Source organism: Pelophylax lessonae, assembly GCF_965119305.1.
Source record: "Pelophylax lessonae genome assembly, chromosome: 5".
NCBI classification, from domain to species: domain Eukaryota; kingdom Metazoa; phylum Chordata; class Amphibia; order Anura; family Ranidae; genus Pelophylax; species Pelophylax lessonae.
The window spans coordinates 420220423-420246140 of record NC_138772.1 but is presented as its reverse complement, the minus strand read 5'-3'; the positions used below and the strand labels follow the sequence as shown (position 1 = coordinate 420246140).

The 25718-nt window shown below is 39.9% G+C and overlaps 1 protein-coding gene and 1 pseudogene across 2 annotated transcripts in view; both read right to left on the bottom strand.

Moving 5' to 3' along the window:
- SNTG1 (syntrophin gamma 1) overlaps window positions 1-25718 on the bottom strand; it is a 914265-nt gene that overhangs the window by 591310 nt on the left and 297237 nt on the right. The gene's annotated exons all lie outside the window — the stretch shown is intronic.
- On the bottom strand, window positions 21192-22159 carry LOC309556682 (protein-L-isoaspartate(D-aspartate) O-methyltransferase-like; annotated as a pseudogene). Its single transcript has one exon. The product of its transcript is annotated as a protein-L-isoaspartate(D-aspartate) O-methyltransferase-like (transcript).

Sequence of the window (25718 nt, the reverse complement as noted above, 5' to 3'; positions counted from 1 at the left end):
CATGCTGGGGAAGCAATCCCATGGAGGTTTACAAATTACTGGTTGAAAGCGACAAGGCGTGGCATGAACACGTGTGAATAAAAGCCTGCGTCTGTGGGCATCCAAAAACATTTTATTATTTTAAAGTGGGTAAAGAGGAAGGAGAAGAAGTTTTAGGAGAGAGAATGGAATTAGTGGGAAGGAGAAAAGGAGATAAAGAAGGGAAACAGAGAAAAAGAAAAAAGTGGGGTGGGGGGGGAGGGGGGAAAGGCCTGAATGGAAGGGGCGTCACCCTGCAGAGAGCGTTAGGAATGGCAGTTACCCCTAAGGCAACAATCTTCTATGTAGAACCAGAGTAAGTTAGATACTCCTCCAAGACTCAAAAAAGGTTCCAAGGCATGTGGCTGTGGAGATCGAGCTCTGTCCGATACGTCACTTCCGGGTTTAGGGCTCCTCCTACGCGTTATGTCATGGGGTCACGTGACTTCCTCAGGGAGGAAGTCACGTGACCCCGTGACATAACACGTAGGAGGAGCCCTAAACCCAGAAGTGACGTATCGGACGGAGCTCGATATGTCACTCAGGGAGGAAGTCACGTGACCCCGTGACGTAACGCGTAGGAGGAGCCCTAAACCCGGAAGTGACGTATCGGACTGAGCTCGATCTCCACAGCGTTCGTGTGTTTCTCTGTATATGCTGGATTCAAGAAAGCTAATTGTAAGTGTAATACTTAATGTGTGGAAATAAAAACACATAATACTGCACCATGATAGCCCTATTTTTTTGAGTTGAAAGAAAGGAGAATAGTGCGAGGAGATCGTGCCCAAAGGTAACTATCGGATAAGACTCCAGGAAATCCCCATATACCAGGAACCTGCGCTGGATATCTGGAGACAGATTGGATATCGATAAGGGAAAGGAGTAACAGCCAGCATCCCAGAGACCCTGGAGATATATCATAGGCGCATAATCCTTGATATAGAGGTGAGAGTTTAGAACACCTAGAAGTGGCATAAGGTGGAGGAAATAAAGTCACTATACCTATGTTAAGAGCATCTATAATAAGAAAAGGAATACAACTTTAAAGATGTCTTGGACTCTTTTAATATAGTCAAGTTTTTTTAAGATTGGATTGCTGCACATTTATACCGATTGAATACAGTTTTATTACGCCGTTTTATAGATTGTTTTTTGAATAAGGTGATTTTAGGAAGCACTCAGCACTTTTTATGAGCACTACTATGTGTGTGTCACAATAGAAATCGTATATCAACTTTGATCAAATATTGTTTTTTCTATTGATTTATTTATTTATATATTGGATTAGAAACTTGAAGCACATAGAAATTTTTCAACAGGAATTATTTTTCATAAACACCCCCCAAGGAGACACCACAGATACCATTTTATTCAGAATTTGGTAATCACGTTCATCACAATCACCTGACATTGATTTGATTGATTTTATATTGTTTATATACACTTTCTTTACACTCTTGGTTTCACCTTAAAGCGCATCACTACCCCCACTATAGATAATGCGGGATCTGTTAAGCCTATGCCACCTTTCGCCTTGGGGCGAAGCAACAGATTGCCACTAAGACAGGGATGTTTACCATGCCAGACAAACTTAATACACGCGGATATCGAACGGAGTGGAAGAAAAGCCAGGGTAGCTTGATTGGTAGCGCCTGCAGGAGGTATAGCAATCTGGGCATTGCATTCATTTTCAGGACATTACAATGGCCAAACCATGACAGGGCCAAGGAATCCCACTTCTTCAGATCGCCGGGCAAAGTCTTAAGGAAGGACTGAAAGTTTAAAGAGAAGAGCTCAGACAGATTTGCCGAACTCTTCATGCCTAAGTACTGAATGTGTCGCTTTGGCACAGCGAAGAAATCCATCCTGGAGTATGAACCATGCACCGCAGAATAAAAGGTAAAATCCCTCTCTCGAGGGTGGAGAATCTTCCATATGTCCACTAGTTGATGAGAGTGGAGTAGGTTTGGGAGATGTTGTCTCACACCCCTAGACAAGGAAGAAGAACCACTGGAGGAATCCAGGGTGGTAAGGGACCTCTCCAGAGAAGGTAATTGATTACTAATAGGCAGATAAACATTAGCCAAAGTTACAGTGTGACTGTGTAGTTTTCCCTTAAACAAGAGGAACTGACCCTCTTGGTACGGGCTGACATCTATAAATTGCCAGGGGAGAGATCACAATATGATGATGCCAGTCCTTTTGGATTTGGAGGAAAATAAAGGATTATGATAGACTGTAGGATAGCGGTTGTTGTAAAATTTCAGGATCTTGTCACTTCTAAAATGAGTCTCCTGTATAAAGACAACCTGTGCCTTTTGGCGCCATAGCTCAGACAGACAGCTGGTTCGCTTCTCAGGGAAGTTTAGGCCCTTTATATTCCAAGAAAGAACCCTCATGGCCATGACACCTCTGTCCACAAAGGACAGACACTATTCCCTAATGGTGGTACAGGGAAGGAAGGAGAGGAGGAGGGAGAGAAGGAAGAAAAAAAAGGAGAAAGGAAGAGAAGAGGGCTGGAAGAGGAGGAGGTCTAATAAGTGAGAAGATGGAAAGAGAAGCTAAGAGATAGAAAAAGATAGAAAAGACTGGAAAGTGATACAAGAAAATACAGACTATAAGGGGATCTCTACAGAGATTGTTTTCTGACACCTGGGCAGAGAGAGCCTAAGGGGGGTAGTGGCAAAGCATGGACAGGATCAGAGCCCCGGTCGCATGGGTTTCCAACGGTAAAGAAGTACGGCTTAGGTCAACAGCCCATTCAGGACAGCCCAAGGCCTGTCCCGAGGTGGTCAGAAACACAATTGAAAGCAGGGTATAATAAGTCTTATACTGTTAGAAGAAGAACAGTGTCTATTCGACTGGAGCGTAGGAGGTCTAACCAATATGTAGACATGGAAACAGTGTAATATAAAACTTTAAACCGGAACAACATCCTTACAGGGTAGGATGGTATGAGTGACCTCTACCATAATCAAGGTAAGGTCAGTTCAACCTGAGCTAGGGATGAGCCAAACCGTGGGCCTGAACCAACACCCAGCAAGGGCAGCACCACGGAGGGAGGAATTCCCATATCGGAAAAATAATCCTTGGATGGGAGGCTCATCCCCAACATCGGCCAAACCGACCCAAAGTTCCAATCAGAAGTAGTCAAATAATGCAGCTAGCATAAACCATGAATAACAATAGTCAGTGAGCATGAAATAAAAGAACATTTGGAAAAAAGAAAAAACACCCCCCAACATCCTCCCCCCCACACTTATGTCACCCATATAGCGAGTGAATTGAAGAACGTAACATGTAAAGACAAACACTCACAAATGGAACCGTGCATGGGATATGACATCCTTAGTGGAGGAAAAAAAAAGGGTGTGGGGGAACCCAGTAGTAAGTCAGGAAAACCTGCTAACCAGAAGTGATAAGTGACGAATCAGACCAGAACGAGTATCAGAATATTTGGTAAATACGGCGAGCAGCCAAGTGAACAGTTAAAACTCCAATCAAATTGCTTAGCGAACAGCTTAGTGCGTTTTCAACTTGCTCATCCAGTGGCATCTCTTTCATGTCGCAATAGGCGCATTTCAGCGAATGTGAATAAGTCCGGAAGGCCAGATGGGTAGCGTAGATGAAAGGACCTAGAACCTTTTTTCACGATCACGTGAAATGGGTGACCCCCATTTATAGGTGAGACCCAGTTCACCAAGCCACTCAAGTAGGGGTTTGAGGGATCTGTGCATGAGCAGGGTCTTGTGGGAAACATCAGGTAAGAGACGAACAACAGCCCCTTCAAACTCCAGGATGCCTACCCGCCATGCCTGTTGTAGGATTTCCTCTTTAATATTGGAAGAGTGTAGGTGGCACAATACATCTCTGGGTTTATCAGCGGCTGGGAATTGCGTCCAGCATACCCTATCAATGACAACCTCTGTGTCATGAGGTCGGTCCAGGTATCTGTTGATGATAGATGTCACTTTTGAGCGGAGCTCTCCCGGACTAATCGATTCCGGGATCCCCGGAGTCTTATGTTCTGTAGCCGACTGTGATTTTCCAGGTCATCCAGGAGTAATTGTAGGTTGGTGACTTGGTCCGTCAGTTCTGCATGTAAGGATTTTAGTGTCTGGATAGCTTGGGACATAGCACCACTGTCCTGTGTCGCAACAGTCACTCTGGAATCCAGATCTGTTATGTCCTGTTTAAGGCCCTGCACCTCTCCCGTCAGAGCGTTTTTCACTCTATTGCCCTGATAGGAAGCTTTTGCAAAAATGCCCAGATCACCTTATCCACAGGTAATGCTGTTGAAGGCACACAGGGATGGCTGATAGGAGACATAGTGCTCACTGTGGTGAGCGGGGCCATCGTCTGGAGCATATAGGCAGAGGTAGAAGACTGGGTGTCTCTCAGTGGAGTGAAGATAGCTGGGGAGCCGGAGAGATCAACACCCTGAGAACCCTCCTCCTCATCTGATCCCATAGCCAGTGATCTCAGCAGGCAGGGGGACAAGTCACCAGGTGGGGTGAACAGAGGTATCTGATGGCAGTCCTCCCTGGGGCCCCTCCACTCTGCTGCCACTGTGAGCAAGGGCTGATCTGAGGGTGCTGGGCGCATAGGTGCCATCTTAGCGTTATCTGGCACGGAGGGCGCCGGCTGGATCAGCCTCAGAAAGCGATCCATATGGGACAAAAAACATCCGCCCAGGAGCTCCGATGGTCGGGGAGGCGATACACTTGTGTCAGGTAAAAGAAAAGCCCGGTATGCTGCCGTAGTAAGGCTGTGTAGGAGCCGCGGACCGGGAGCTCTGCAAAGGAACTGCTTCATGTGGCCATGCCTAGACCATGCCCCCTACATTTTTTTTTACATACTGCAACCAGAGCAATGCAGTGTTTCTATAGTTGATCAGGATTTTTTTTATTTTTACATACTATGATTGCTTACAGCAGTGAATTGTCTTTGTGCCGGTATTGATTTTGAGTGATCGGGCATGTTGGAAATCCTTTAAAAAACAAACAATTTTCTAATCCATGATGAGAGAATCGTGTGAGAAATATAATCGAAGAACAAATGCGCATAAGTGCAAGAAAAGAAAGTTCCCAGAAAGAAATGAGATTCCCGGCCAGAATGTCTTTTCTGTAGCAACATGAGGTAAAATTGAAGGCTTAGTTGGCCGAATTTCTAAATCAATGGTGGCCCCATTGGATCACAAAACGCACACAATTTCTGATTTTTTTTAAAGAAAATTCATTCGGAATTCAACCCATGTATGGTCTGAATAAGTACACTTCAAGTTAACATGTAGTGTATACTTATAAAAGGGAGAGAGCAAAGCCTAACTGCTAGTACTTCAGCTTAGATCTGGCATTGCCATTCTGTACTAGTCCACTCCACTCCTTTTTACTGACATTTAAAGTGTTTGTTAGCCCAGCATTCAAAATTCCTGATATGTGCCTGCTGTACAATGTACTTGTATGAAAAAGCATTGTGTTCTCTTTGTATTGCTTCCTGCTTGTAAAATCCCTGGTATTCCTGCCAGTTCCTCTGCTTTCCTATTAAAAGCAGACCACACAAGGCAGGGGTGCTCCCTCGTGTTCAGTTCCCTAGCTGTGCTGGGAACTCAGGCTGCTCACCTCCAAAGATCAGACTTGTCCTGACACCCCTCCCCCCTGCATTTGGAAAATCAGTGTGCTGTTGCTTCTCCTCCCCCTAGCTCTTATGCAGCCGAGAACAGAGGGAAGAGAGGGAATGTGATCACATATGAAATAAAAAAAAAGGACAATAGGTATTTATAATGTTTTTTCTAACTATGCAAAAATATTTGTCTTTAATTTCAATTTTAACCACTTAAGCCCCGGAAGATTTTACCCCCTTCCTGACCAGGGCCTATTTTGCGATTCGGCACTGCGTGACTTTAACAGACAATTGCGCGATCGTGCGATGCTGTAGCAAAAATTAAATTGACGTCATTTTTTTTCCCACAAACAGAGCTTTCTTTTGGTGGTATTTGATCACCTGTGCGATTTTTTGATCATGCGCTATAAACAAAAAAGGAGCGACAATTTTGCAAAACTAACAATATTTTTCACATTCTTTTATATGGAATTCCCCCAAAAAAATGTAAAAATCTCATTTTTTTAACATTTTAGGCCAATTTGTTTTCTGCTATATATGTTTGGTAAAAAAAATCGCAAAAAGCGTATTTTGATTGGTTTGCGCAAAAGTTATTGCGTTTACTAAGAGAAAGATTTTTGTCATTTTTATTGTTTTTTTTTAACGAGTAATGGCGTCGATTTGCATTTTTTTGCGGGACTGCGACATTGCGGTGCACAGATCGGACCCTTGACTGACATTTTTGACACTTTTGGGGGTACCAGTGACATTACTACAGTAATCAGGGGTTAACTTTATTGAAGAGGGAGGGGTTAAGTGTGTCCCTAGGGGCGTGCTTCTAACTGTGATTGGATGTGGCTGTGTGTGTAACAGCACAGATCAACAGTCCTACATAGCAGGACCGTATGATCTGTGCTCTTACACAGGGAGAATGACAGGAGGCTTTGTTTACATTAGCCGCCTGCCTTTCTCCGTCTCCACCCGACGATCGCGAGTGGAGCTTCTTAGGGAACTAGTGGGGGCGGGAGCGCTTGCCCCCTATTGACTCCCAGGCTAGTGACGTACCGGTACGCCATTTTGCCTGGGAGGGGCTGACTGCCACCGTATATAGTCGGGCGGCGGGCGGCAAGTGGTTAAACTGAATGAGTTATTTTACAAGGTGTTTATAATCACTCTGATAATACTGGAAAAACACCTGTTTGATTTACTGGAATACAAACTCTCAGTCCTTGCGTTTACTCATATACATAAAGCTGGATGTAAAATGAAAGTCCAAACAAAGGAGTATCCTCCTATCTCAGATGGGATTTAAACCAGCTTTGGATATTGAATAAGATTCCTGTAGCGAAATGCAGAGACAGGAGATGCTACATTAAACAGGCTTCAGAAATGTACTAGTCCTGTCAAATCATGTTAGGTCTGTAAAAATGTTGCTGCAGTGCACAGCAGAGAACTCAGACAAAGTTAAATTGTGTGAATTTTCTGATTTTAGCACAGATGCCTGTTTCATTTGTATCATTGGTAGTTCAGTTGTTGCTTTTTTTAACATTTTAATGTTTACGCTAGCACTAAAATATCAGCTTTAGGTGGGCTGACTCTTTATTCAGCATCTAAACCAGCCAACTGAAGATTTTTAAACCCTCCAATAATAGCCCGGCAATCAATAGTTAACTGTTCATTGTCTTCTCTCAATATTGATTTAGATCATCCAAATTGGGCAAAAAAGAAAAAACAAAAACAAATTAAGTTTGAGAGTCATTAGGTTTTCTCTGAGCAGAGGAAGGTTCAAACCACATTCAGTGATTATTACTGTTTCTTTACAAATGTGCACATGTGGAAAAGGTAAACCCCACACATGAAGATGCCACATGACTAATGTCTGCCACCATCAGGCAAAAGGAACCTATTGTCCGCCCAAGGTTTAAGGTCTGACCGGTTGTTATGGTGGTCAGAAATATAGCAATGTAGGAACTGCTCCAAGGCTTGGTTGGCTCGTTTTGTGGCCCTAGTTGACTGTGAGTGATACGCCGAGGAGAAGTAAAGCTGAATTCCCAACTGTGCACCAAAACCTAGATACAATCCCCTTTGGAGCAATCAGAACTGTAAAAGAGCTTACCCTTCATGCAAACGTTCTTGACAGCTAATAAAGTTCCTATAAAAGGAAAGAGGACTGAGAGGAACACAGACCCCCAGCGGTGACCCCATGCCGTAAATGGATGCCGGAAGGACCCACCTTACCTACATTTACTTACCCTGATGTAAGTTTTTAATGTATCTTGCCAATTAAATACTACAGTCTTTACTCAGAGGCGCCTGTTTTCTCTCTTTGTATCTTTCATGTTTGGAGATGGCTTCCGCTCCCCACTAGGCTGGTCCTGAGTGTATGGACTGTTTCCTGTCTCATTACAAAAGACCTTTTAGATTAATGCTATTAGCTTGCGCCACTTTGTATTTCCTTTTAAAGAAATAATGAAGCCTACTTTGCTTCTGTCCATGGGGATCATTTGGGGCAGTATCTCAAAGTATATCCCAACCCAGTTGAGAAACCATCTGCATTGAACTGGATCACCCCCAAAACGCTGGGGAAGCAGAGCAGAACCATACATACCTCTTACAGTGGTAACATTTGAGGCGGATGCCTGCACAGAGACTGAAGTGCCAGCAGGAAAAGCCTGCCACACTGGATCTTGGTGAGCAGTACAAATCATAAGCGTCTGTAACGCTATGGCAAACTGATCCATGCGATGATCCTGCTCATTAAATCTGGAAAAAATATTACAACTAGGTGGATTGCCTGCATCTTCTGAATTTATGGCCTAAAGTCAGGAACCAAGAATCACACTGAGACAGAAAATGCTTTAAAAAATACCTTTAATGCAATAGTAAAACTAGTGCAGCTCATGAACAGTGTCAAAAGATAAGACAGGGTTCAGAAAACAAAACAGGAACTCAGACAAGCCAGTGATCAGGGAGCCAGAAATCAGTGTAGTTGGAAGCAGAAGGTCAGGATCAGGAACCAGGGATGTCAAGCCAGGGAACGTCTTTAACAGGAACACAGCAGAGACACTCAGGATATCTTAACCAGGCAAAGCCAGAAAAGAAATGCCCATGGCAGCTAAAATAGCCAGAAGGGGCTGGCTGCAGGAGGGACTGATGAGCAGATAATGATAACCAGGTGAGCCACTGAGGAAACAATGAGTGCTTACAATTATCTGACAGCTGAGCAGCCTGTGCACAGAGAAGACAGCTGCTGCTTGCCCTGCCCTGACACCTACATGTGCAAGACCTTTATAACCTTAGTTCTCTTGCAAGATTTTGATTATGTTTGCATTTTTAGTCCATGTTGCATTTTTGGGATATACACATCTAGCGGTCATCAGCACTTACCATTTTCCGTGGTGTTATAGGGGGGAAATAGGATCTGTAGCTCAACGAATACTTGAACATCTTGATTACCACCTAATTCCTCCATACATAAGTCATCAGTAGACCACAAACTAAATGTTTCACACAGCCTCCCCTACTCGTTACATGTTTTTTTTCAAAATGGTAACTTTGATGGATCATGATATATCCTGGGGGTGCAGAGAATAAGCTCTGAAGATCAGCAGAATGGTATTGCATTTGAAAAGTATAACATGCTTTTTACCTATTATATTTTCAAGTATTACACCCTATTTTAACACCCTTCCTAGTTTACACAATGTGAAAAAAAAAAACAATTGTTTTGCTTCCTTAGTAATACATATTTTTGTGGACTTTCAACTGTTTCAGTACATACTTAGCAGTTTGTAATGCTGCTACTGCCATAATTATGAAGAAATACATTTCAAATAAGTGATTGAAAGGTAAGTGTGCAGAGGAGATAGTGTACCTTTATTACATAGGAAGAATGATAAGACTGCAACACCAAGAAGCTGGTACATAAATTCAAGGATATACAAAGGTCAGATGGGATAAGTGAACTAGAACACTGAAGCCACACAAGGTACAGACAGATCATAAAAAGCAGTCAAGGGCACTGATACAGAGGCAATCAACCTGAGGATTATCGGGGATCTCGAAATGAACTGAGAGATTCAACAGTGACTGTAATCAGCAGAACATATGAAGCAGGGGATATGAAGGAAATCAGCTACTGCCAGGCAATGCTCTTTAGAGCAGTAAACCCTTTGGCTCACTGATAACGGACACAAGAGAGCGATCACTTAAATTCCAATAGACAAGGCTAGATTAGGAATGAAAGGCTCAAGCAACATATGGTAGCTCATGACTAGCAAAAGACCAACAACCAATTTGCTTCAGATAGCTAGCTTCAGATAGATAGATGCACTTTTTTCTATTTATTGTTCAATTACATACATTTGCTATTCCTTTTTTTTTTTTTTTTTTTTTTTAGTAGTTACATGCAAAACTGTGCTTCAAATCAACACATTTCCAGAGTTTAAATTGTTTAAAGGATGTAAATATTTAAATGTATTCAAAAATATGTGTTTTAAAAAAACTGAAGGTACTTGGTATATTGCAGTTATCCAAACTATAAATACATTATGGCAGAAGGGTGGCCAAGTGGAAAGGACCTTTGCCCTGCATGACTCTATTCCTTGATTATAATTTGATTCCCAATAGGTGGGTAACTATCTGCATGCAAATTGCACAGTCTCCCCTTGTTTTCATAAACTCTCATTACTCTAGGTACCTCCCTAAAATCTAAGTAGCAGGCTAGCTGGCTCTTTAGTGTGTAATCCTGTGTGATTTTGATAACACTAAACTGTAATATCCTATCCTATCCTAGTGCTGGGACTGCAATAATGGTTTCTGTGCATCTGCAGTAATTATTATTTTGAAAATAAATGATGGCACCTCTTTGCTGCTGTTGTTGCCACTGCTGAAAAAAAAACTGTAAGATAAGGCATGACAACTAAACAAACAATAATGTAAAAATATTTTTTAATAATAAAGTTCTACTGCTTATTAAAGCTTTATGAAAATCTGTATAACCCTATGAAAAAACTCTAATTTTTGATTGTTTATATAAGAGAACAATCTCCAGTTGTTAAAGCGGTAGTATACTCAGACCTTTTTTTCTCAATTTCAATTTAAAGCCTGTAATAATTCATTGTTAATCACATAGCCTGTAAAGCATATGATAAAAAATCATCCTTACATCTCTTATTGATCCCGTTCTGCAGCTTTTTTTGTTCATGTATAGCGCCACCATCCTTACTGTTGTTTCCCTGTTCTTCTCTGTGATGTTTTTCCGCCCTCAGTGTTCGGTCTGTTAAGAAATCCGGCGCATGCGCACTAGCCGCAGTTTCTCCTCGCATCTTTGGCTCTCTCCACTATCACTCCCCTGTGACGTTGTAAGTCACATGGGGTAGTGGAGGAATGCCTGAATGGGGACGGACAGAGTCTCGCGAGAGCATGGGGCTGACGTCTAGTAAAGGAAATGACGCAGCCCCGGTGTGAGACCCATCATTATTCCGGCAGCAGCAATAACTTGCCAGAAAATCTGGATGAACGGAGCATGCGCGGGTGACGTCATTAGAAATTACAAGCAAAATATCTCAGCAACGGAAAAAGTGAGTGGCAAAGGAGAAAGGTAAAAATATTATATGCACACATACGATTTTAAATATGTAAAGTACTATGAATGAGTATACTACCTCTTTAAATAATGTGAATGCCCCCACGCTAAGATGTGGTAATATAGTGATTGTTAATTAAAATGCTGCTAGGTGAAAAGGTGTGAATTCCTTCGTAAATTAAATGGTAAGACCCCTGATGAAGCTTACTGGGTGGAGCGAAATTCATTAGGTGATGGAGACTTACGGTGACGTAATTTCTAGGATTTTAAACCCAAACCACGGAGAGCACAGCTGTTTTACATGCTTTTACCAAGAATGTGCAATGTTAGTGTAATTTTTTACCTTAAATAAAATGTTTTAAATTTAAAATGGTATTATGCTATGAATCTCCTATCCTCCTCCTATAATAACGATTTACCAATGGGGATGTGAGGAAAAGCCAAGGAATTACACCTACAAAGAAACAATTATGTCACAGAAGATTCACAGCACTTTATGGACTTATGAGTTTTTATTTATTTGATTTATATGTTATATGTTATTTTTATTTATTTGTTATGGTGAAACATTTTTTTTTTTGCATAACACTTACCATTGGTTGTTCTATTGTTGCCAAATTGTTGGTGGCAAAAAGCATTGATTGAACACAGACAGCGCAGGGATCTTGCCATTTAATCTCCAGTTGTTGTTATCTACATCCTAATTATGTTATTTTAGCTTATGTAGCTATTGGAAATGTATTACCATACTAAAATGACAGTACATTAAAATTAACCTAGATATGTGTGATACTATCCTTTTCCTGATATTATCCTTCAGAAAGATAAATCAGTTGTGAAAGATATGGCACCTACAGAAGCATTTTGCAGCTGTTTCTTTTTCTAGACCCACATTATCATTCATTGCACAATTCCTGTTCCTAGACCCTGTCCTCTGTTGTGGTCCTCAATGTACAGCAATCCAAAAATGATCAGGAGGAATGGGATGTACATGTCAAACTGCTCATAGGCTATTGTAAGGATAGAAGAACATGATGTGCCTAGGTACAGTCACATGTTCAGAAGGACTTTGCTGCCTTTATGTAAGAATGATAAACTGCGGGTACATTTCATTGCTTACTTCGTTACAATAAACTGAGTTAATTTAACCCCTACTAGACAGATAAAGTAATGTTTAGAGATTTATTTTAAAACAGAAACTCCAGAAAAGGAGTAAATATTAATTTGCAACCAACTACTGATATTTTGGAAGCAATATAATCATTTTAATGAATACATGTTAAATAAGTGACAGAATCTGCACTGTGCTTGAAAAATTAAACATTTGAGGCAGCTGGCATTAAAGGCAGTATAGCGGACCTTAATCAAACTGGTATATCAAATGCAGAGCCAAGAAATATATGTGACAATTAAATCACAGTAGTCATAGATTTAAACAACAAATAGTTTCCCATAAAGTCCAAAGTAGATGCGTGAACATAAAAAATAAAAAAAATTAAAGTCTAGTGTAGTCACTCCAGTGAGTAAAGGTTCATTATATAAAACGTGTTCAGATAGTTGCTCACCACCTTCAGGTAAAGTGCAGACTCACCAAAAATAATGGCTGCTGTGACAGCAGCATGTGCGCCTTTTGACATATATGGAAATCCCTCTGGAAGCGTGGCAGCATTACATCTCCACTGGTACCTTGAGGCAAACTCTCACTAAGGATAAATAAAGCTCACCAGGAGCCAAGATAGATTTTCCATAGTGTAGTAAGTTTATTTTGAGTATTATCCAGATAAAAACAGCATAAAACACTAGTTAAAACTTACATGGATAGCTGCTGGTGACCCGAAATTGCTCAGGCATGAGGTGTCAGTAGCAAATGTCCCCCCCAACGCGTTTTGTCCATTAGGACATTATCAAGGGGGCCAATTTGGTTTTGGCATCTCTCCTGTATATAAAGAAATAAGTGTCCCCAGCTGCAGGTGCCCATAATTTGCAATTACGCCGTCACCAAAAGTTGTTTGTCAGACATCTTGCCAAATAACAGGAAGTTGGTCGGCGGCCATGATTATAGTGAACATTAAGTGGCTTATGGGTCATGATTGTAAAGGGCTGAGTAAAGTTTAATAGCCTTAGTCATACAAGCATCAAAGACTAGGAAATGAGTCCTCAGCCATGATTATGCTAAAGGAAATGGTTTGGCAGACATGATATTAAATAGCCGGGTATGACTTAGTGACCCTAATTAAATAAAAACAGTGTATAATTAACTACCGTAAAATTAAAGGTCAAGCCACATATTAACTACATTACAATGGATGGCCATATTAAGCAAAAAAAATAATAATAAATCTGAATTATAATATAAAATATAAGATAAAAATAACAGCCAAAATTATCCAGTAGTTTGGTGTTTGGCCACATTTAAAATTAATTACCAACTAGATAAAGAAATAAATAAGAATTAAATTAATTTTTATTATTTCGTTTTTTTTTAACTAGTAGTTAATACCAGTTATCTAATGTTATTGCCCTAATATGACCACGTGGTTAATGATTGACAGAGTGCACTGCATCGCAAAACCAGATTTTCTACCTGAGGAAATCCCATATGATGTCCTTGCAAGAATACATTTTTTTTACATATAGGATAAAGCAATTGGGGCAATCAGGAGAAATCCACTCTCTTCAGCAAAATCTGCAGGTACTGTAAGACCCTAATCACTAATATATCACCAGAGATGATACAAAGCAGTAGGAGGTTCCTGACACTGACCAAAGTCCTTAGAAACCACAAAATACTATACAAATGACGGCAGCTAACAAATTTACTAGTCTCTAGATGGGGCAAAATCCATCATCATGAAACCGCAAAATACTCTACAAATGGGGGCAGCTAACAAATTTACTAGTCTCTAGACAGGGCAAATCCATCATCATACAGTTACCTGAAGCAGGTGTCAAGCTTCCTGACACTGACCAAAGTCCTTAGAAACCACAAAATACTCTACAAATGGGGGCAGCTAACAAATTAACTAGTCTCTAGACAGGGCAAATCCATCATCATGAAACCACAAAATACTCTACAAATGGGGCAGCTAACAAATTTATTAGTCTCTAGACAGGGCAAATCCATCAACATACAGTTACCTGAAGCAGGTGTCAAGCTGTCAAGCTTCCTGATACTGATAAGTCCTTAGAATCCACAAAATACTCTACAAATGGGGGCAGCTAACACATTTACTAGTCTCTAGACAGGACAAATCCATCATCATACAGTTACCTGAAGCAGGTGTCAAGCTACTAAAATAAGGATGTGTCTTGTGATTTGATGTTCGCTCACATGACAAAGTAAGCCCATTTAAACTCCAACCACATTTAACCCGACTAGACCTTTCTGATCTCTTTAGACTATGAAGGTCTTAAACAGCAATATTGAAACAGGAACACCTAATGGAGTCAATCTTCTACTAACACCACACATTTTAATGATTCAACCAGTTTTTTGCCTTGTAGTTTCATTGTATGTGTTTTTGTCCTTGTCTCCTTTTTTTTTTTTTATCCAATGCGACAACGGTTTTGTGACAACACTTTGGGAATTGTATCTATCCAAGGCTCTCTCAGCATACAAACGCCAAAAACAGGAAAATTAGGTACTAATACTGAATATGCTTTCTTTCTTAAATTTATGCTGTCCCAAGAATCCTTGTTAAATCTTAACCAAGCTGGTCTCTTTGATCATTAGAGAACTCATGAGCCAGTTTTTTAATGCACAGTATTATTAAAGGAATATACTTCTCTGATAGGAGACATTATTTTCATGCATGAGACACTATGCGCCTGAAACAAGTCCCTAAAACTGCACTTTAAAGCGGAGTTCCGGCCACAGAATCGTTTTTTTTTATCAATACCTCCCAAACTGTCACCCCCCCCTTCTTACATCAACTAATCCTGTTTTTTGCAGTATAATAATCAATTGGCAATTAGAAAATCTTACTTTATAAAAAGTCTTCTGAGCACCGCCATCTTTGTCCAGGTTCCCCTGAAGCCGCTGTGTTAATGAATGCCCTGCTTCCTGATTCGAGAAGGAGAGGGGCCGGTGAATGCAGTGCGAAATCTCGCGCATGCCCAGTACTATGCGATCAGCATAGTATAGGGATGCCTATCATCGCGTTATTTCCTGTTTGGAAATAACGCGATGAGAGGAGCGGCTGGCCGCCTACGTCATTGCCCATTGCATCCTGGGAGCGACAAGTAAGAGCTCCCAGGATGCATTGCGGGACAGGAAGTGACGGCGCGGGCCGCGGCCGAGGAAGGAGGAAGTGGATGTAAAGGTGAGTATTTTATCCTCTGTAATAAGGTAAGTAAAAAAAAAAAAAAAAAAGCCGGGAATATCCAATTCTTACTCAGGTAAGGATAAGGAAGTGGATGCCATAAAATCTAAAGGCATGATTTTGTGGCCGGAACTCCGCTTTAAGCAATTCACCCTTATTTTAAAAGCGAACACTGCTAAGTAGAAATCTGGGATTGTAAGAGCTAATCTACTTTTGCTTTTTAGCACATTATCAGTATATAAGATATTCGTGGATGATATTAAATTTGATTTGTAAAATCAATATGTTGTACACATTACTAAATGTATTTTCACCCAATGTCCTTCCTACTTTAATGCAGCTGGAGACTCACTATTAGACTTCACAGTAACCAACAGCAAAAAATACCAATTCACTAAATATTCTTTTTCATACCTCTGACCTGTTTAACATATGCAGATGCCAGTATGGCACAGAACATGACTTTTCTTTTGGTTTCCTGCTATACTGTACCTATTCTAGAATCAACATGATACTTTCTGAAAAATAGTTTCTCCAGCAATGTACCAATCTCCTGATTAGACCATGCACCTGTAATGACCAGTGTCACAGAACTAGATAATCATGATCTGACTCCTTTATGGAGACAATACTTACCTTATGGCATTTCCATATTATGCATGACAGATTGTAGAGGTGTAACACACATTTTCACTTGATTCTGAAGACACTGACAGTGACCACTACATGCTGTTGCATGCCCAAAAAGCTTTCATGAAAATTGGTGACCAAGCTAAGAAAACATGTATCCAGCAATTTTGTTTGATTAATGCAGAATATAAAACTGAAAGAAACAACACACGTTTCAGATAACAGTTGAACTCCTTAAAAACACACAGGCCCTTAAAAGTATTGTTGCATTAACACAAAAAAAAACCTTAAACCTCTAAAAGAAAACTCATATGCACACAGCAATAAGGCAGGTGGCTAGCTAACAAAGTAGTTTAAAGCCCACTGTGCTAATATTAAAATAGCTATATGCTTGTAACTATACCAAAACCAGAAAAAAAGTCCCTTTTAAATACAAAAGTTAAATTTTATGCAAATGCATTGCCCTGAAGACCTGTGCACATATTTGTCCCCGTGGTTAATCCTGACAAGGTTGGTTTTTAAAAGGTCACCAGGCTCCCGATGGCAGTATTAACCACTTGCCGACCAGCTGCCATACTTACACTTCAGCAGGTCGGCTCTGTCCTGCGAAACGACATACCTGTACATTGTTTAGGGGACAGGTAGTGAGTGCACGCATGCACCGATTGGCCACAGGGGGGGTCAATAAGTGAGTCCAGCGGCCGCAATGTCCACAAGGCACCCACGATCGCTCCCCGTGGAGACAGAATGGCGGTCTGCCAATGTAAACACAGCAAACCGCTGTTCTGTCAGTAATCCTGTGTTCCTCCTATTTAGGAACACAGGTCTATGTGTTCATCCAGCAAGCCCATCCCCCACTGAGTTAGAAAGCACCCCCAAGGGACACATTTAACCCTTTGATCGCCCCTGCTCTTAACCCCTTCCCTGCCAGTGTCATTAGTACAGTAACAGAGATATTTTTTAGCAATGATTACTCTAGTAAGGTCACTGGTCCCCCCCAAAAGTGTCAAAAATGTCAGTTAGGTGTCTGATCTGTCCACTTTAATGTCGCAGTCCTGCTAAAAATCACTGTTCGCCTCCATTATTGGTAAAAAAAAAAATAAAGATGACATAAATCTTTCCCCTAGTTTGTAGATGCGATAACTTTTGCGCAAGCCAATCAATATACACTTTTTTTTACCAAAAATATGTAGCAGAATACATATTGACCTAAAATGATGAAAAAAAAATGATTTTTACATTTTTTTATTGGTAATGTTTTATAGCAGAAAGTAAAAAATATTGTTTTTTTTTTTTCAGAATTGTGGCTTTTTTTTTTTTTTTATAGTGCAAATAAATACAAATTGCAGAGGTGATTATATACCACCAAAAGAAATCTCTATTTGTGGGAAAGAAAGGATATCAATTTTATTTGGGTACAGCGTGCAATTGTCAGTTAAAGCAACGCAGTGCCATAGCGCAAAAATGGCCTGGTCAATAGGGGGTAAAATCTTTTGGTCCAGAAGTGGTTAAATGTAATTGGGGAGACACTAATCTACAAAATGTGATCTTTGCTACTTGCCCTGGATACGAAGAATGCCTTTGACCGGGAAACACTGGAGGTTCCGTACCTAAGAAGCTTTGGAGGACCAATCCTTACAGCCATCATGTCATTATATAGGAACCCATCAGTCAAAGTGCTCACATTTGGGGTGCTGTCTGCAGACTTCTTAATACATGACAGAACCAGATAAAGGCACCCTTTGTCTCTAATCATCTTTGCTTTACTGAAGGAACCTCCAGCCCACCCAGTAAGAAGAACTCCCATGATACAGGGCTTCTTAATAGGTAACACATTAAATAAAATAAGTATCTTTGTAAACAACAAAGTCCTGATCCTAACTGACTCGCTGATCACAATTCAGCACATCCTTACATCCTTCAGAGCAGTTTCGTACTACAAAGTGATTGTAATTAACTTATAGATTATTGGTCTTAATATGCCTGTCTCTCTTAAGGCATCCATCCAATTAAGATTTTCATATATATGGGCATCTCCTTCAATCAAATCTTTGGGTATCCAAGTCCCAAACAAAACTAGTAAGTTGTTTGATCCAAAATATAAAAAATGAATAGATGTTCCATGGGGATTAAAAAGTCCCTCTAAATTTGAATTATTAATCACAGGTTGAATAGCTTACTTTAAAATTATGGTACTCCCCAAATAATTATATCTATTTAGAACAGTACCCATGGTCATTCCACCCTCCTACTTCAGTAAGTTATGCCCTTTATTTATCGACTCTATATGATTAGGGAAAAAAAAGACCTAGATGTTAATTTTCTATATTTTTTTTATATATAAATTTTATTTGAATTCAATATAAAATGTGTGCATACAAAATCACATATTTCCAATAAACATTCTACCAATATCCCCTTTAGTCCCTCCCCCTCCTTCCCCCTCTCCCCTATGCATACACCCTTCTGATTCCCTTAATGTGCCACCTCTTCTTCTTCCCGACTCTCCACCTCTCATCTCTCTCCCTTTACTTATTCCACTCATAGCTCTGCATACTTCCTAGTTGTACTTCCCAGATGCTTGAGAAACTCTCTATATGGTATTCTTCTCTGCTGCCTAAGTACTCCATTTTATGTGTGAATTAAATTCTTTTTAACCAATTCCTTATTGATGGGCTTTCCAGGACTAACCATTTTTTTGTATTGCCCCCCTTTGCTGTATTTATTAAGTGTGGTAATATTGTACTTTTATATTGTTTTTTTACTCTATTAGTACTATAGATAAGGCACTCCCATGGGTCATCAATGATATCCATACCTGTAATCTCTCTTATATATTGTTGTACCTTCTGCCAGTATTCCCTAATGTTGGTCATTGTGCCCCTCATGTTACAACCCTTGCCGCACAATGGAGATTTCTATGGTTAGTATTTTTGTGCTCTTACGGGTGTTATATACCATCTTGCTAAACATTTGTAATTCATTTCAATTGTGTTTATATCTACTGCAAAACCATGTACAACTCTCAGTACTTTACTCAATTGTTGCTCTTTTAAGGAAATTCCCAATTACTTCTCTCAAATTCCAATGAAGGGAGGTATTTTTGGCCCCGCCAGCCTCTTAAATATTTTGTATATCTGGCATAGCTTTTCCACTGGATTTAAATCTACCTCAGGTCTAATAGGCTGTAGTAGTTTTTTTCACTTAATGCTTAAGCTGCAAACACCTCCATTTATTCAATACCATCATTTCCCCCTTCACCTTTAATTCCTGGTATGGGCATATCTTCCCCTTTTTTTTATAATATCTTTTAAATGTGTGTTTTTAATTCATTCACCAAATTGTGCCCTGTTTCCGGGTAAAAAAAAAAAAAGTTTGTACCCTCTAGTGATATTAGTGGTGAGTTGTATTCCTATTTTGCTAATATTTGAATTTTATCCCATACCTTTAAAACATTTCTAGTCAACTCATGTGTATTCTCATCTAACTTTCTATATTTTTGTGGAACTCAAATATTCTCACCTAAATGTGCTCTGCTCAATGTGTTTTCAATCCTCACCCATCTTTTATCGGATTATATTTTAGTCCATTCTATCATCCATACTAATATAACCGCCGTGTACTATCTTTTAATGTCTGGTGCTTCTAATTCTGCCTGTGCTTTATCTTTACAAAGTACTGAAAATTGTACTCTTGACCTCTTGCTCTTCCATATAAACTTTAAGATCATTGTTTTTAATGTTCTAAAATATGTCTGTGGTAAGGCTATTGGTAATATTTGGAATTTATACATAAATTTAGGTAGTATTACCATTTTAATCATGTTTATCAGACCAACCCATGAGAGTTGGTCATATTGATATTTTTTTAATTTATGATTTTATCTCATTGAGCAATGGAATAAAATTTGCTTGGTATAAATTTCTTAGAGAAGATGTTAATTTAATCCAAAGATATTTTAATGCTGTATTCCCCCAGGTAAATGGAAACTCCCAAAGCTAGTTCTTCTTTTTTGTCCAGACATATATTTAGAATTTCAATTGTTACCAGGTTGATCTTTAAATTTGAAAGTTCCCCATATTGTTTTAGCTCTTTTATTAAATTAGGGAGGGTTATTCTAGGGTTGGATATATAGAACAAAACATTATCGGCATATGCTGCTACTTTATGTTTCTCATCTCTGATCTTAAGTCCACATTATTCCGTATGGTTTCTATCCCTGTCTTTTACCCTTAAACATTTTGAAAGGGGGTGAAAAACTCCCATTAACCTTCACCGACCCTATGGGATGATTATATAACGCTTTTATCCATTGGACCATCTTTGGACCAATACCCAAGTCCTCTATTTTGTCCATCATAAATCCTCAGTTTACCCCAGTTTATTTTCTGTTCTTTTTTTTTTTCATTGTTTTGTACTTTATTTGACAAAGCGTAACTGCGTAAACTGTTCAACTGCAAGAACATAGCTTGCACAGCACGTGTTGTACACAGCAGTGAACTATAAACTGCATCAACAGGAAAAAAAAAGCTTGGATGTAACCGAGGCTGCCAATTATTTCTTTATCTGCAAATGATGAAAACTATTTGTGTGTTCAGGCTGAAAAGAAATGTTTAAGGTGTCTACAGCTCTCGAACTGAAGATACCAGTCCACGGTGCTCAAGCACCTGTGGTGCATCAAGAAACACACATCTTGGTAGGTAGGTGAAGCCGCTTACTGCATCCACATGCTACTCTAGTACACCACATTAAAAAGAAAAAAAAAAAAACTCTGAGAAGGAAGCTCGGTTCTAAATGTTTAGCAGCATTTAGCAGAAATGTGAAATTGTGCATGTACTCTAGTGTCATTTTGTGATTAATTCAGTTAACATTGATGCTGAATGTTGCAGTTTTAATGTTTCTGGTTTTTAAACATTATATGTGCAATTTTAAATAGCTCACAATGTGGTGCATTTGCACTGGGTCGAACACACTGGCATTTTAAATGCATAAAATGAGGGAAAAAAAACTGAAATGAAATATCTCAAATTAAATTTGCACAGTTTACATTTTTCTTAAAAGCCAAAAAAGGGGAAAAAAACCCTCCATGCCATTTTTAACAGGGTAACAAAATCCAAAACAAGCTGCACCGATAAAGAGTCTGGAGAAAAAAAAAAGCCTTTGAGAGTGCAGTAGAAGCACCTCTCCATAATACTATGTTTGGATTGGAGTGATGAAGCCATTACATTTCATCCCTTGACCATTGCTTTTCTTTGTCTGTTAAAGGCACATAGATCACCCCCATCAGAGGTTTCATTTTGACACTTCCATCTTCTAACTTATCATACTGCTCCAACATCTGGTTTCCTGCAGCTGGTCCAACAGGCAGTATTAGCCTTCCTCCAGGTTTAAGCTGATTTATAAGAGCCTGTGGTACAACAGGTGCTGCTGCCCCAACGTGAATAGTGTCGTAAGGTGCCTCTTCAGGATGGCCCATTTGCCCATTGCCAACTAATAATTTTATTCGTCATAATAACAATTCGTCCTGAAGATAGTAATGCTGGGTCATCTTTTTTTCACATTATTTACAGAATCATCTACTAATTCCTTGATATGGTCGATTCCCACTACTTGTCCCTTGGGTCCAACCATTCTTGCAAAGCAGGCAGTTAGAATTCCACTTCCAGATCATACATCTAGAGCTTTGGCACCTTCATGTAACTGGTCATGGAGGAGTTCTAATGCATATGCATGCATGTGCGGAGCACTTATTGTTGCTTGATAACCTATTGATTGTGGAGAGAACATATATGGATTGCACTTTGCGTAATGCCTTCGGTCAGTTCCTAGCAATACTTCAAATACTTTGTCTGACTTGATGATCCCGTTTTTGCGCAGGTTGCCGAACAGCTCGGCATGGCTGGCTCCCCCTGACTCCCAGGCCATGACTGCACACAGCGCACGGAGCAGGTACTCTGCTGCTTTTAGCACGGCGACTGTGCCCAGCAGCTTGCCCAGGAAGCCCAGCCGATTTCCTATTCTAACATAAATGGAAGGTAAGGCTCGCTCTGCCCAATCTCTACTACTATTCCTTAGCCACACTTCCAGACCAAGCACAATTTTGGTGTAGAGATATTCTGGACAAAATCTGTTTTTTAAAAGAAAACCAAGTATTGCCAACTAGAAACCTTTAAGCTTCACCATTGGCTCATTTATTGGGCAATGCACAGATCACTAGACAATATCCCTCGATCCAAGCCATCCTAATGTTACCTGCCATATAGTCTAACTCTAAAACACTTCAAACAATGCCAATAGAGTATCTAGATTTACCTATAGAGTTACACAAGTCCCACCTTTAATTAAACTCTGGGTCCAAGCTAGGCTTCACCACAGTTCAAGTATTGACCTCTAAGTTAAAACCATTAAGTAACCTCTATGCAGAATAGAAACTGACCCAACAAGAACAACAAAGATGCAGGGACATTTCCCATTTCTTTTGACATTTTCAGCTGACACTGACATACCAGATAGGTGTGCACACCTCCAAATTCTACAACTTCTTTACCCCCAAAATTCAGGGAATCTTGTTTTTCTTCAACAAACTAAGAGTCAAACTCTAGTTCCTTAAAAATTCTACAACATTGAAGTGGGACCAAGATACCGGTAAAACTTTTCCTGAAAACAAATGCTGAACAGTCATTAAGTTATCATATAAACATCTATAGTAGATTTTTATAAAAATCTAAATCTTTATACATTTAAGCTTTCCAAATACACACCCACTAATTCTCATAAATGCTTAAGAGTCTGTGGTTCCTAATTCACATATTCTAGCACTGAAAATCTTTGAGGTCCTACTGAAATCGAATCAGACTACAACAAGTCCCCTGCTAATGAACGAATTCCGTTCCGGGAGCAAGTTTGTAAGTCCAACTTGTTCGTAAGTCCAACTTGTTCGTAAGTCCAAAAAAGATCAGTGCATGCAGACAAAGGCTGCGAGCACTGATCAGAGTGTTCTGGTGAGAGGAGTCCTGCTGTCAGAACACAATAGCACAGCTGGGGAGATCGCTTGTGTTGGTATGGTGATCTGTGATTTTTTTTCATTCAGCCTGCTGAGTTAAATGAAAAAAACCTTGGAAAACACATGTTTGAAACTATGAAAGTTTGCAACTCAAAGGTTCGTATGTAGAGGCCTTACTGTATATCAGATTTTACAGCTTACATGACCACCCCCTCTGTCAAGCTAGCTATCCTCCATGTGAATGTAGCCAAAACATGTTCTGATCTGAGCACACTCATAGTACATATCCTATATACAGTCAAAATTAACATCATTTGCAGATGGAACTCCTCCAGGCCACCAGGATATGGAGATATCATTATAGATGTGAATCTAAAGTGCTCATTCAAACAACTATTTGAGTAAAAAAAATAATAGATATGCCAAGTTCCAATACTGTATAACAGGAGCAAATGGCTCACACACTCTAACTACACTGTCTGAATGCTGACTCCTGACTTAATTGTACTCATTACTTATCTCATTAACCATGTCATCCTTCCGAAACTGGCAATATAATTATTTTGAATTGAAACTGAACCCTGTTAATGTTATTGTTAACTCCCATTTAAGTAAATTATTATTGTACATCTTAACAATATGAAACAAATAAAAAAAAAAAAGAAAAATTATTCCACTTCTTGTCAGATGTTAACCACTTAACCACTTGCCGACCGCCGCACGACTATCTACGTCGGCGGTCAGCTCCTCATAGGCAAACTAACGTAGGGCTACGTTGCTTGCTTGTGAGGGTCTAGGGAGCGAGCGTGCGCCACCGGAGGCGCGCTCCCGCGTGGTCACGGACCCCCCCGCGCGCGTGACCAGCGGACCCGATGTCCGCCGGCCACTCGGCGATCGGCGGGGGAGAGGGAAAATGTCAGGCAGCTTGTGTAAACAAGCGACCTGTCATTCTCCTCGCTGTAAAGACACTGATCACATGGATCTACTATGTAGATCCGTTGATCAGTGTCCTTACAGCTCAAGCCACAGCCAATCACAGTAGAAAGCACGCCCCTAGGGACACACACAGCCCCTCCCTCCCAAATAAAGTTAACCCCTTCACTACCAGTGTATTTTTACAGTAACAGTGCATATATATAGCACTGATTACTGTAGAAATGTCACTGGTAACCCCAAAAGTGGCAAAAATGTCAGTCAAGGGTCCGATCTGTCCGCCGCAATGTCGCAGTACAGCAAAAAAAATCGCAGATCGCCGCCATTACGCGTTAAAAAAAAAACAACAAAAATGACAAAAATCTTTCCCTTTGTTAGTAAACTTTATAAGTAATAGTATACTATGCGCAAAAGTTATTACTATTAGTAATAACTTTTGCGCAAACCAATCAAAATACGCTTTTTGCGATTTTTTTTACCAAACATAGGTAGCATAAAACAAATTGGCCGAAAATATTAAAAAATTTTGATTTTTTACATTTTTTTGGGGGGGAATTTCATAAAAAAATGTGAAAAATATTGCTATTTTTGCAAAATTGACGCTCTTTTTTTGTTTATAGCGCGTGATCAAAAAATCGCACAGGTGATCAAATACCACCAAAAGAAAGCTCTGTTTGTGGGAAAAAAAAGGACGCCAAATTCGTTTAGGTACAGCGTCACTTCCTGCAAATAGCTCACTTCCTGTTCTATGGTGGCTAGGTTTACTTAATTCACTTTATCTATTTATTAAGGAAGTAATCTGGTTGTTACCCTTGGACAGGAATACAAGAAATCACAGTTTACAAAACACAAAGAAAGAGAACATTGCTTGACATATCAGTTTAATTCATAGAAAGTAACAAGGACACTGTATTTCTGGCGAGGTCAATGGGTATTTTTTGTACTTAGCCTCAAAAATGAAAACAAATGTAGCCAAAACATTTAATGGCTAGTAAGCTGAAATATCATATTTTGCATGTTTGGTTTTGGGTTTAATACCACTTTAAAGCTTCATGTTCTATCAGTTCTTGAGTTTATACTTTAAGATTATAAAAAAAAAAAAAAGATTATAGAAGAAAAGATTATAAAAAAGAAAATTTAAAGCTATGGTTTGCCTTAGTATCTTGTGGATTTCACAGCCAAATCAAGAAGCAGTGACCACAGTACAGGCAGCAGGGCAGCACAGAGCTGTCTGCTGCCTGCTCCCTCTGTTGAGTGTCCACCCTGACATTCATGAGAGGAAACCTGCCAGCTACCCCCTCACCTCTGCTCAACTAAGGAGAGGGAGAAGAAAGGGATGGAGGAGGCAGATATTTTACCTCTGGTAATTGTCTGTATAAATGCTTATGACAATAAATCTGCTCAATCTGTAGACTTGGGCCTGGTCAGACCATGTGCAGGTCTGTGGCTAATATCTGTGCCACATCGTAGTGCAGATATTTATTTAACCGCTTGCTGAATGCCCCAAGTATATGTATTGTGGGGCAACAGCTCCTACAGGCAAAATTACGTACTTGTAAATCGCCTTCTACTTCCAGGTTTGCAGCGCGCACATGTGTCACTGGCGAAGAGCTCCCGCAGTGAT